Consider the following 12,541-nt stretch of genomic DNA (forward strand, 5'->3'; position numbering starts at 1 on the left):
CCACCACAGACACAGCAGCTACTGTACCGGCAATGAAGTGATTGTCGCCCTCCGCTAGATGGCGCCAAAGGACATTCCTTCCTGAAACTCCCAGGCATGGAATCCAGGTGCGCTCGCGGTCCGAGATTCCACCTGGAGCTGCCGGTACTTTAAGCAAGGGAGTCGATGCTGCGAGTGTGCTTTAATGGGGCGTGGCATTCAGTGTTTAAATCAAGACGTTGACACGCGCCTACAGCATACTCTAGTTTTAATCCTGGCGTCCCCACTGATCCAATGCCTCTGACCATGGAGCATTACATATGTTGTTATTATCCAGCGGTTTAAATGCATTAAACAAGTATGCAAACAGTTGTATTCCAGAGTGCCATATTCCAGAGTGCCACAGGGGCGGGATCAGTGAGAGTGGTGGCTGTGACATAGTAAAGAAGAAAGGAACATGCTGCAACTATTTTGTCGGCGTTTTCAACTTCAGGGTAAATACATATAAAAAAAAACGCACACACCTTAAATGAAAATACCTGCAACTTAAAAATAAACATTTTTGTAGTAGGAAATGTGGATTGGTTAATGCAATCACTAGTTGTCTGTGGGTTTAAGCAAACAGTCACTGATCTGAATCCTGGTCGCTGCATTGGGCAAATAGTGACCTAGTTATAGTGCTAAGAGGTCCAAGCCTATGACAGAAAGTACTGTGAATATGTAACAAAAAAAAGCACAAAATGCGGTATAAGTAGACTGTTGCAAATGTTGCAAATAATCAGGAGCGGCCCGTGGAGGACGAGGAAATTAAAAAAAAATTAAAACCACTGACTTTGCACTCACCGCACCGCTGTCGCAAGGTAAGTGTTTTTTTTTTTAAAAAAAAGATATTTTCCCTCATCTGTCGACCTTCCCCCACCCCGGCCCACCGCTCTTAGCTGCAGGGGCCGCTCCTGCAAATGATATGTTTATATATTCACAGTGCTGTCAAATGTTGTGCTTTTAGTAATTCACTGAATGGAGCTAATGCAAACCTTTTTTATAGGTATCCACTGGAAGGACAAATTCCAGATTTATATCAATTAAAGCCTCTATTGGCTCCCAATCACCTTCAGCTTTCTGATTAACCAATTGCACACATTTACATTTCTTTCAGGCGAAAGGACCCGGGAGAGAAGACTTGCTTCTTCTTTGACTGCCTTTCCCTTCTTTTACATCACAGTACAGGAGGCCTTTCCCTTCTTTCACATCACAGTACAGGAGGTCTTTCCCTTCTTTCACAGCACAGTACAGGAGGCCTTTCCCTTCTTTCACAGCACAGTACAGGAGGCATTTGCATTCTTTCACAGCACAGTGCAGGAGGCCTTTCCCTTCTTTCACAGCACAGTACAGGAGGCCTTTCCCTTGTCTCACATCAAAATACAGGAGGCCTTTCCCTTCTCTCACATCACAGTACAGGAGGCCTTTCTCCCCTTTCATACACAGTACAGGAGGCCTTTCCCTTCTTTCACAGCACAGTGCAGGAGGCCTTTCCCTTCTTTCACAGCACAGTACAGGAGGCCTTTCCCTTCTTTCACAGCACAGTGCAGGAGGCCTTTCTCCCCTTTCATACACAGTACAGGAGGCCTTTCCCTTCTTTCACAGCACAGTGCAGGAGGCCTTTCCCTTCTTTCACATCACCGTACAGGAGGCCTTTCCCTTCTTTCACAGCACAGTACAGGAGGCCTTTCCCTTCTTTCAAAGCACAGTGCAGGAGGCCTTTCCCTTCTCTCACATCACAGTACAGGAGACCTTTCTCCCCTTTCATACACAGTACAGGAGGCCTTTCCCTTCTTTCACAGCACAGTGCAGGAGGCCTTTCTCTTCTTTCACATCACCGTACAGGAGGCCTTTCCCTTCTTTCACATCACCGTACAGGAGGCCTTTCCCTTCTTTCCCAGCACAGCACAGGAGGCCTTTCTCCTCTTTCAACCTGTGGCAACTCAACCATTTAGGCCTGGTTGTGTTTTTTTATTAAAAAGTATGGGAACTGTTTTGATCTAATTAAAAAAGCTTGAGAGGGAACGTCGCCCCCCTTTCCCACTTCGACCTCTGTGGTTAATGTGATCACAGCGGATGTCTGTATGTGGAGCCCGTCACAAAACTGTCTCTCGGCACAGTGGGGAATAGCGCCATGTGCATTTATGAGGCTACAAGGTCCCAGCCTGCGACTAAAAGCACGGTGAATGTGCAAGTCATTATTTTAATATTGTGTTACACTCAGTGCAAGAGAGAGGCAGCTTCAAAACGTGCAAGCAGCGTCAGGACCCTATTATAATTCCTGTGTATTCGCTGTGGCACTGCAGAAGGGATCTGTGGCTATCTTTTTGTCATCTTGAGCACAGACATTAACTTGAAATATCTCAGAGTTAAAGCATATTTTTTTGATGGCAGAGTTCAGAAACACAAAGAGGCAATTTCTGCAATATGGGGTCTATTAGGATGGCGTGCGGATCACCACCGTTGGCCCGGCAGTGGGGAGCCGCCGGCCATCCATACCTGATTCACCCCCCGCCATATTAGAATGGCGGGGTACTGCGGTGGATGGTAAAGACAGTTCGCCGCTTTTCCACCAGTCGCATTGCCGACCGGGCGGAAAAAGCCCTCAATATGGTGGCAGGGACTTGCAGGCGCCGCCATCCATATTATGAGGCCTGCCTTTCCATGATGGACTCTCCGCCATTGAAAGCCATGCAGAGATTGACATTGGGGGCCAGTTGTGGGCCGCCGGGGGGTGGGGAGTGGGGGGTTGCACATGGGAGCTCCATTGGCATCCCCAAGGTGGCAGGCACTGCGCGGTGCCTGCCACGTTGTGCATGCCAATGCATGACATGCATATATTGCATTCTTGTGGGTGCTGCTTACTGCACCGCCCGCCACAATGCAATATATGCAGGATGCCACCGCCACCATGGGGGAGGCATCCTAATTGACAAGGCGGGACCGCCGCACCTCTGGCGGTCGGTCCTGTGTACCGTTACAGTGGCGGGCGGACTTTGTCCGCCCACCGTCGTAATAGACCCCTTAGTTTCTGAGCTTTGATGTCAGCAAAAAATACACAAGCTCAGAGATTTTTCAAGTTAACTTGTGCACTAAAGACGCCAACAAATGAATTCACAGATGTCTTTGGGACGGTGTAGTGCAGTAAAAGTTATCATGCTACAGCTCCTAATGTTTCATATAAAAGAAGTACTTTCAAAATATATATTTTGACTAACAGGCAACCGGGTTACTAACTGCTTACCTTTTTGACAAGTTTTCGCTCTCAAGAACTGAGTTGGAAACTCCCTATGTTACCTCTCAAAAAGAATAAATCTTTGCCACAATGACGCCTCGAATAACTTTAAAAATTAAAAACATATACAGCCCCCAAGCAGCCTTTAAATATAGTGATTAACCATATGCACAATTCTGAGTTGCTTTCAGGCAGCAGGCACCCCAGGGGGTGCACAGACATAATATCGAGTTGGGAATATCGAAGTCCCATAATATCGAGTTGGAAATATCGAAGTCATAGAAAATCGACTACAAGAATTTTGTGGACCAGAATATCGACTTTAAGGTAACAAATATAGTTTTTGTTAATATCGAACTCAGTAATATCATTTGTAAAAATATTGTTGTTAATAATATTGATGTTTATGTATTTTAGTATGAATTTTAAATGTATGTGTTCTATATTTTTGTTAAAGTACTGTATTTAAAAAAAAATGTATTACATTTTTAGAACTTATTCTTTTTTTTTTTTAAGTAAATTTTGCGATTCAGTTCTGTACTGGGATGTGGGTTTTTAGGGGAATAGGGTGGGAAGTAATTTAATTATAATAATTTAAATAATAATTTTGTATGTTATTATTTATTTTTAATTACATTTTGTGTTTTTATTCCGTAACTGATTGTGGGTCTATAGGGGAATAGGGTGGGAAGTAATTTAAATATAATTAATGATTTCATATTTTTTATGAATTAATATGGATATATTTAATATTTTATATTGCTAATTGTGGTGATTAATGTATTATCAATTAGTGATTCATTGGTTGTTAATTATTAATAATTATTTGTTAAATATCTTAATTGTGTTCTTTTTTAGGAGCGGGTTGTTGGTTTATAGGGAATAGGGTGGGAAGTAATTTAATTATAATTAATTAATACTTTGTATTAATTAATAATCATGTATTTATGATTTTATATTGATATTTGTGGTAAAGAATTCATTATTAATTAGTTATTAATTGTTTGTTATAATTAATGAATTGGTAAATATGTATATTGTGTTATTTTTTTAGAAGCGGGTTGTGTGTTTATAGGGGAGTAGGTTGGGAAGTTATTTAATAATAATAAATTTATTCATATTTTAAATTATTTAATATATATGTATTTAAAATTTTATATTGTAAATTGTGGCAAATAATATATTGTTAATTATTTATGAATTGGTTATTAATGATTATTAATTAATTATTAAATATGTTATTTGTGTCATTTTTTTAAGAGTGGGTTGTGTGTTGATAGGGGAGTAGGCTGGGAAGTAATATAATTTAAATTTATTTTTAAATTTGTTTATTGTAAATTTTATTTTAAGTTGTTTTATACTGTTAATTGTGTGAATTAAATTATTATTTGTTATTAAATTGCTTGTTAATTTTAATTAATTATTAATTAATTATGTTAATAGTGTTAAGTTTTACAACATTGGTGGTGTCATATATAGGGGAATATGGTGGGAGGTAATTTTTTTAAATTAATTAATTGTTTGTTAATTAATTTAAATTATTTTGCTTGAGTGGGAATAGTAAATTATTCCCCTATGCAATCCAACACTTTCCCTACTGTTTTACTCTCTGGAGTGGGAATAGGACATTATTCCTCCCTACTATCCAACACTTTCCCTACTGTTGCACATGCTGGAGTGGGAATAGTAATTTTTACTCCTGTGCTATCCAACACTTTCTCTAATGTTGCACTCGCTGGAGTGGGAATAGTAATTGTATCCCCTCTGCTATCCAACACGTTCCCTACTGTTGCACTCGCAGGAGTGGAAATAGTAATTGTTTCCCCTCCACTATCCAACACTTTCTCTACTGTTGCACTCCCTGCAGTAGGAATAGTAAATTATTCCCCTCCTCTATCCAACACTTTCCCAACTGTTGCATTCGCTGGAGAGGGAATAGTAATTGTTACCCCTCCGCTATGCAAAACTTTCCCTACTGTTGCACTCGCTGGAGTGGGAATGGTAATTGTTACCCCTCCACTATTCAACACTTTCTCTACTGTTGCACTTCCTGGAGTAGGAGAAGTAAATGATTCCCCTCCGCTATTCAACACTTTCCCTACTGTTGCACTCGCTGGCTGGCTGAAGTGGGAATAGCGATTGTTACTCCTCCGCTATCCAACACTTTCTCTACTGTTGCACTTCCTGGAGTAGGAATAGTAAATTATTCTTCTCTGCTATCCAACACTTTCCATACTGTTCTACCTGCTGTAATGGGAATAGTAAATTATTCCCTTCTTTTATCCAACACTTTACCTACTGTTGTACTTGCTGGAGTAGGAATAGTAAATTATTTCCCTCCGGTATCCAAAACTTTCTCTACTGTTGCACTCCTGGAGTTGGAATAGCAAGTTTATACCCTCTGCTATCCAATATTTTCCCTACCGTTGCTGTTAATGTAGTGTAAAATGTAATTGTAAAAGAATAAACATATTTTAATTTATTTTGTATATTTTGGACCGCCAGATTAACTCTGTCTCGTCCTCCTGCTTCCAAACCCTCCGGGTCCTACGTAAGACCTTCAAATGGATCCCCCTCAAACACAGAAAGACCGTCACTCACACCCTGTTCACCAGCAGACTTGACTACGGCATCGCACTCTACGCCGGAATAAACAAAAACCTCACCTGCAAGCTACAGAACATCCAAAACGTGCCTCAAGACTGGTCCTCAACCTGCCAAGACACTGCCACATCTCCCAGCACCTGCGTACACTCCACTGGCTCCCCATCGAAGATAGAGTCACCTTCAAGATGCTAACCCACGCTCACAAGGCCCTCCACGACACCGGACCAGCATACCTGAACAGCCGCCTCAAATTTCATGCACCCCAAAGGACCATACAATCAGCTCAGCTCTCCTACGCCATGGACCCCCATGCCAGAAAGGCCAGATCAGAAGGCCGCTTCCTCGCGGCCAGAGCCTAGAACAACCTGCCGCTCCACCTCAGACAAACAAAATCACTACCCATCTTTGCAAGGAACCTCAAAACCTGGCTCTTCGACAGACCCCCTCATTGATGGAATGGAACCTGTGAACCCCTCCAACCCCCTCAGCGCCTTGAGACCCTTGCAGGTGAGTAGTCCCCCTTAACAAACACCTTGATTGATTGATTGATATTTTATTTTTATTTTACTGGTATATGTATATATATATATATTTATATTTTTTAATATGTTTCTAACATTTTATAATTTATTATAATAATTATTTATTCATAATATTAAGAAGATTTATATATTATATTTAATACTTATGTATGTTAATTTCGGAGCGTTTTTCCCGTACGATTCGTACCCTGCAACGTCCCCCGTACGTACGACAAAGTACGATTCGTACCAGCAGCTGGACTCCGTACGAATCGTACAGAGACCGTACGACTCTAATCTCTGTACGGTTCTCAATCGGAACCCGCTGTACGCGACATATGTACGGTTCGCGGCTGGTTTATACGGCCCAGTAAGTACGATACATGTCGGGTACGCACAGTACAACCCTTTTTCTATGGGAGCTGAAAACAGCCATAAAAGCAGAGTTCGCGCCGAAACAGGTACGGAATTGCCCCCCCCGGGTACAGCGCGTACCTCCCATGATCGCAGGGGTATGGCGCATACCCCAGCGATCATGGGGGGTCCACACCGTACACCCAGCGTACATCGGGTACGCACCGTAACCCATGTACGCTGGGTGTACGGTGCGTACCTCATGTACGCTGGGTGTACGGCGTGTACCCCTGCGATCATGGGGGTACGCGCCGTACGGTGTGTATGTGATTGTGCGCTTTTCCGTACGAATCGCCCTTACCTGACGTGGACCGTAAGAATCACGTCCTGATTCCCCGGTCCGAATCGTACTCGTCGGGTCGTACGGCGTGTGTACGAGTCGTAAGGAGACGGCTCCGGATGCGAATCGTACGGACAGTTATTTTACCGGATCGGAATCGGCCTCTATATGTATTATTTACTTTATTTTAGATTATTTTTTAAACATTTTTGAAAAATGATATTTTTAACAACGATATTTTTTACAAGAATACTTTTTTCAATATTTTTGTATTTACCCTAATGTAGATAAGATGTCGATATTCTTGACATCAATATTTAGTTCCCGATACTTTGGGACCTCAATATTGTGGTTGTCGATATTCTGTCAGTGATTCACCCCAGGGAGCAGGCTTGCTTCCTCTTTGCCCGTCTGCCTTTACCTTGGCTTTAGAGTACTGGAGACCCTCAACTTTCCCTTTTAAAAAGAGGAACCTCAAGGCCGGCATTAACCGTTCAGGATTTTATTTTTGAACAAAGAGTATGGGACTGTTTTTGTAAAATTAAAACACACAGAGAATGTCATTCCAAGTAGATCCCTTCCATTTCATCCAGTGCTATTAACTAATCCAAGGGCACTTATGCTGTTGGCCTCAGAAGGATGACAGACTCATCATGCCCAGTCACAAGTTAAACCTGTAATCTCCAGGTTGCTAAATGAAAGCAGTGTTTTCTCACAATTACCATTTACTGAATACCAGATTTACATATTTGTAGCTTTAATGGAATTTCAGAATCTAAATTATTAGATGCCAAACTTAGTTAAATGTAAATGATCAGGAATTCCAATTGGTAACTGGAAGTATGAGTGGCAAATCAGTAGTTTATTTTGACATGCTCAATAAATTAAGGGCTTTCTGCTGAGATCGATGTGTAACTTGAAGTCACTGGGTTGTAACTCCAGCAAGAGCAGCGTGACTTGCTCTCAAGTTAACAATTCAACCATCATTGAGTAATTGTAAACTTTATGAAACAACAAAATGGCATCAACAAGCAACTTAAAAAAGCTACTGTTTATCAGGTCAACATGGGTTCCAGATGCTTGGAATCTGAATCTGAAATATAATTTGATGGAACAGATTTGTAATTATGTCAAAGAGCGCAGTTCAGTAAACAAAGGTGCTGCCCTTTATTGCATGATACAGTGCACAAGGGGGGGGGGGGGTGGTGATGGACGGAGCATCTGAATCAATCAAACACTCACACCCAGTCAAAAGATCTGGGTTTAATCCATCACCGTTCTTTAGCCCACTCTGCCACCCCAGTTCAGACATGGCTTGTACCGCTGTATTGCATGATAGGCAGAGAGTGGAATAGCACCATTTCGCCAAAAAGATGTTATTTTTCCTCACCCAAGCTTTGGGTCTACCATGTGCCACACACTAACTCTTTTACCACATTAGGGGGTCGATTAGGATCGCGGACGGACTTGAGTCCGTCCGCGACCCCAGAGTATGAGGGAACGTCCGCATGGGCTGCGGCGTTCCCTCGTGTGCGATTAGGATGTGACCGCCACCCTGGCGGTCACATCCTGGATATTTAACATTGCGGCGGGTGCTGCTTGAAGCAGCACCCGCCGCAATGTTAAAAGTGCATGTGTAACATTTACATGCACAAAGCGGCAGGCACCGCGCGGTGCCTGCCGCATTGTGCATGTAAATGCTGGGGGGTACCATAGGTACCCCCCATGTGCACCCCCCACCCACCAACACCCTGGGGGCCCGCAACGGGCCCCCAAAATCAAAAGTACACATGCTTTTCCATGGCGGAAAAAGCGCCGCGGAAAAGCATGTTTTCAAATGCTACCTAATTTGGCCGGCGGTGTCTGATAGACACTGCCAGCCAAATGAGAGCTTTTCCGCCGCGGTTGTAATCCGACCGCGGCGGAAAAGCAGCGGACAGAAACCAAGACCCACCAGCCATCGTAATGTGGCGGTGGGTCTTTGGTGAGCCCGCAATGGATTTTCCGCCTCCTCCGTTACCGGAGGTGGCTTCCGCCGGCCCGGAGGTGGCGGAAAATCCTCCATCCTGATCGGCCCTATGTGTATTGTGTAGTACATGGCACATGCAATGTTGAAAAACGTAGGTGAAATAACACAATTTCTCCTTTTTAATTTAGATTTTTTTTCTTGAAGAGCCCTTTCTACCATTGTTAGTAGACAGAACTTTCAGTCAAAAGTTCAAAACCCATGGGTAGTTCCAAGGAGCATCCTTGCCCCACCCATGGAATGCCCCCTTGACTCAAAGTGACACAAAGCAGCATGAAGCTCTATTTGCATTGCTTTCTGCAACTTTCCAGAAAAAAAACAAGCTTTGTGCTGGAAAGTAAACAGTTTATGAAGCCTTTGTGCCAGTTTGCATAATTTTTTGTGACTTTTCATTGGTGCAAAACCTTGATAAATTTACCCTGAACTGTTTTCAGTTGTTGTCTTCGCTGCATGCAACTTTGTCAGAGTTGTGATTAGCTTTTCAGTTACATTCAGTTACAATATGATTAGGCCTCCCTGTTTTCCGTTTTTACTGATTTTTACAGATAAATACAGACAGAAAGCACTGTTTTTCCTGTCTACATTTATTTATAAAGGCGAAAAAATACAAACAATTTGGCTACTTTTGAGTGACTCACCATGCTAAGATTAATGAATTTCAGGTCAATAACTGTACATAATGTCAGCATGGAGAGCTACAAAGGTCAATGAGATGTGCTTAAATTACAGCATATCTCAACATGTATATGCGCAGTTACACTATATTTTAATGTGAGTTTCTTATTTTATTATTTTTGGCTGTGTAATGTGCTAAAACCTGACCCACATCAAAGTATAAGTGCACATTTATCCATTAAATAAATGCAGAAATATACGAGTTATCACCTCGTCTGTTCACAAAACACAAAATAAATGTGGATAAATACCAATAAGATAGCCAAAAAAGAATTATAGATAAATGCAGACGGAAATGTTCAGAAAATAAATACCATAAAACCAGGAGCCCTAATTTTGATTTATGTTTTTACATCTCTTTTGCATTGGTTTGCGAAAAGGGCAGAATCTATAAGAAGTGTTGTCTGTGTTGCACTCTGGTAAGGTGTCTCACTCACCAACTCACATGCACAAAGGAATAATAGCATACAAAGCACACAGGCATTTTGTGATTAAATACAAAATATGTTCTGTTTTGTATATATCTTTAACATTTCTTTATATTTAATTATAGTTTTAACTATTTTAAAACATGTAGTTTAATTTAACATTATTTCCTGTGAGTTATTTTGCACTCAAAAATCAAAATTCTCAAAAGCATAAGTTACCTATGTGAATCCGTCCCACTGTGCTGACTAAAATCCAAAGATGGCAGAGACCAAAATGAAGTCAATGACACAGAGGAAGAAAAAACAGAACATATATTTGAAAAAAATGACTGTTTACTATCCCTGAATCCCTTTAGTGGGCACTTGAAGTAAGCAACACCGACATGGCTTGCGACACAAGTATTAAACAAAGTGTTATAATGATCAGGATGTCCAACTTCATGTTAATTTACTAACTACTCTCTCCTGCCACAAAGTGTATCATTGTATGCCTACTAGTGACTGGTGCCCTTCAGCAATGCCCATCCTTCTTTTTTACTGCAATGTGTATTAATGCAATGTAAGAAGCATTTTTCTTCAAGTAACAATGTACCAAGAAGCTTCTGTATGAGGTAAGAAGCACACTGTATTTGTCTCAAACAGAGCTGCATTCTTACTCAAGGAAAACTCGGGGGTCACAACTAGAAACGATTATAAGCACCAACAGAGTCAATGGATGGTAGATTTCTACCATAGTGCTAAAAACAATGAATATATGTAAACAAATAAATACATGACAGTAATAATGCGTACTCCTATGATGCAAACCTAACTAGATGTACCTAAGTGTACCTAGCATGTATGTAGGTGTAGAGTCAATAATCCCCCTAGGCTGAAGCCAACCCCATTACCTGGAGTGAGAGACTGTGGGACCCCATCTTGGTCTCAAGATGGACACCCCACGAGGGATGTCAGACCACTGCGAGCAGGAGTGTGCGTGCAGAAACCTCAGTGTCTCGTCTCAGCGTGTCAGCATGGAAGTCTTCTCCTCTGCATGCCCTGGCAAAGATATGGTGTATATATACCCAAAAGGTACCCTCTGGGGATTCTACTTTGCTGTGTCTTGTCGGCCGAGGATGACGGAATAGATGACCCTTATAAATAGTTATGATGCAGAAGATGGTAATCCTGCTGTGATTCTGAGAATCCTTAAGCATAATTAATGAGGCTAGTTTTCGGGGAAAACCATAAGACATTTACGAAGCGCTTAACTAGGTAAAAGGTCAATATCAAAACCTGTTATGTAGTGTAATGGCACAGTACATGTAGGTGAAGGGTTAGGGGACTATTCAGCCCTAAATTGGGGTGCCCTATGAAATGTACCAATACTTTGTGGATTTTGGTGCAATAAGCACCAAATCCACGTTCTTCCCAAGAAACTCATAATAGTTACCATTTATCGCAATCAATAAATAATGTACCTCTATATCAAAGCACAAGGATTTCAACAAATTCAGAATCAGGGCCACTATTCCAGCCATCACTATCATGGTTAGTTCTCGTTACCCTATAATTCATTACCCTTATTAAAAGTTTCAGTTAGTTGTTTGAGAATGTGATATTGGTTCACTTGTAGGGATTGAGATATATAGGTCCATCGCAGGCATCTGTAAGGAGAAATTCAATCTCTGCATTCTAATCAAGGTGTAGTTTTTGCTTTCATACTGAATACAGAGGCTTGAATTACTTCATTCTCGGACATACTCAAGGCAAAGAGTATCTTAACATCCTTTTGCAGTACAATTTTATGCATCTATTAACTGAGCATAAAACCAAACATTCATATGTACACTCTGGACCTCATTCACAAAGGAAACATACACTTTTGAGTAAATTTACTATGTTTTAGGTATTCACAAAGTATGAGTTTAATTTTACCTATAGTAATTGTATGACGGTTGCGACTCCGCAATTGGGGCGAAGAGCTCCATACACAAAAAAAGATAGGACAGGGTGCTCTTGTTGTATGTGAGGTCTCCTGCATGAGAGCAGAGTCTCCACAGTCCACAGAGGCTGCAGCCATGCACAGAAGCCACCGCAGGTGCAGTTAAAAGTCAGCTCACTGAATTCCAAGTCAGCTCATGCCTCTTTAATTCACTACCAGGCACATTCTAAAACTTTATCTCACTCTTTCCGGTCGCTGCAGAGAAAAATTATATAAACCTCTCAAAAAGAGAAACCTTTGTGACGTTTTCCTAATTTTATCTTGCTTCGTCTTTCTCTCTATGTATTTTTTTCTCTGTCTTGATCTCAGTAAATATTAGATCAGGAAAAATAAGTGCCCCTACCGGCAAACAC

The sequence above is a fragment of the Lissotriton vulgaris genome, chromosome 9, assembly GCF_964263255.1.
Source record: "Lissotriton vulgaris chromosome 9, aLisVul1.2, whole genome shotgun sequence".
Classification (NCBI taxonomy): domain Eukaryota; kingdom Metazoa; phylum Chordata; class Amphibia; order Caudata; family Salamandridae; genus Lissotriton; species Lissotriton vulgaris.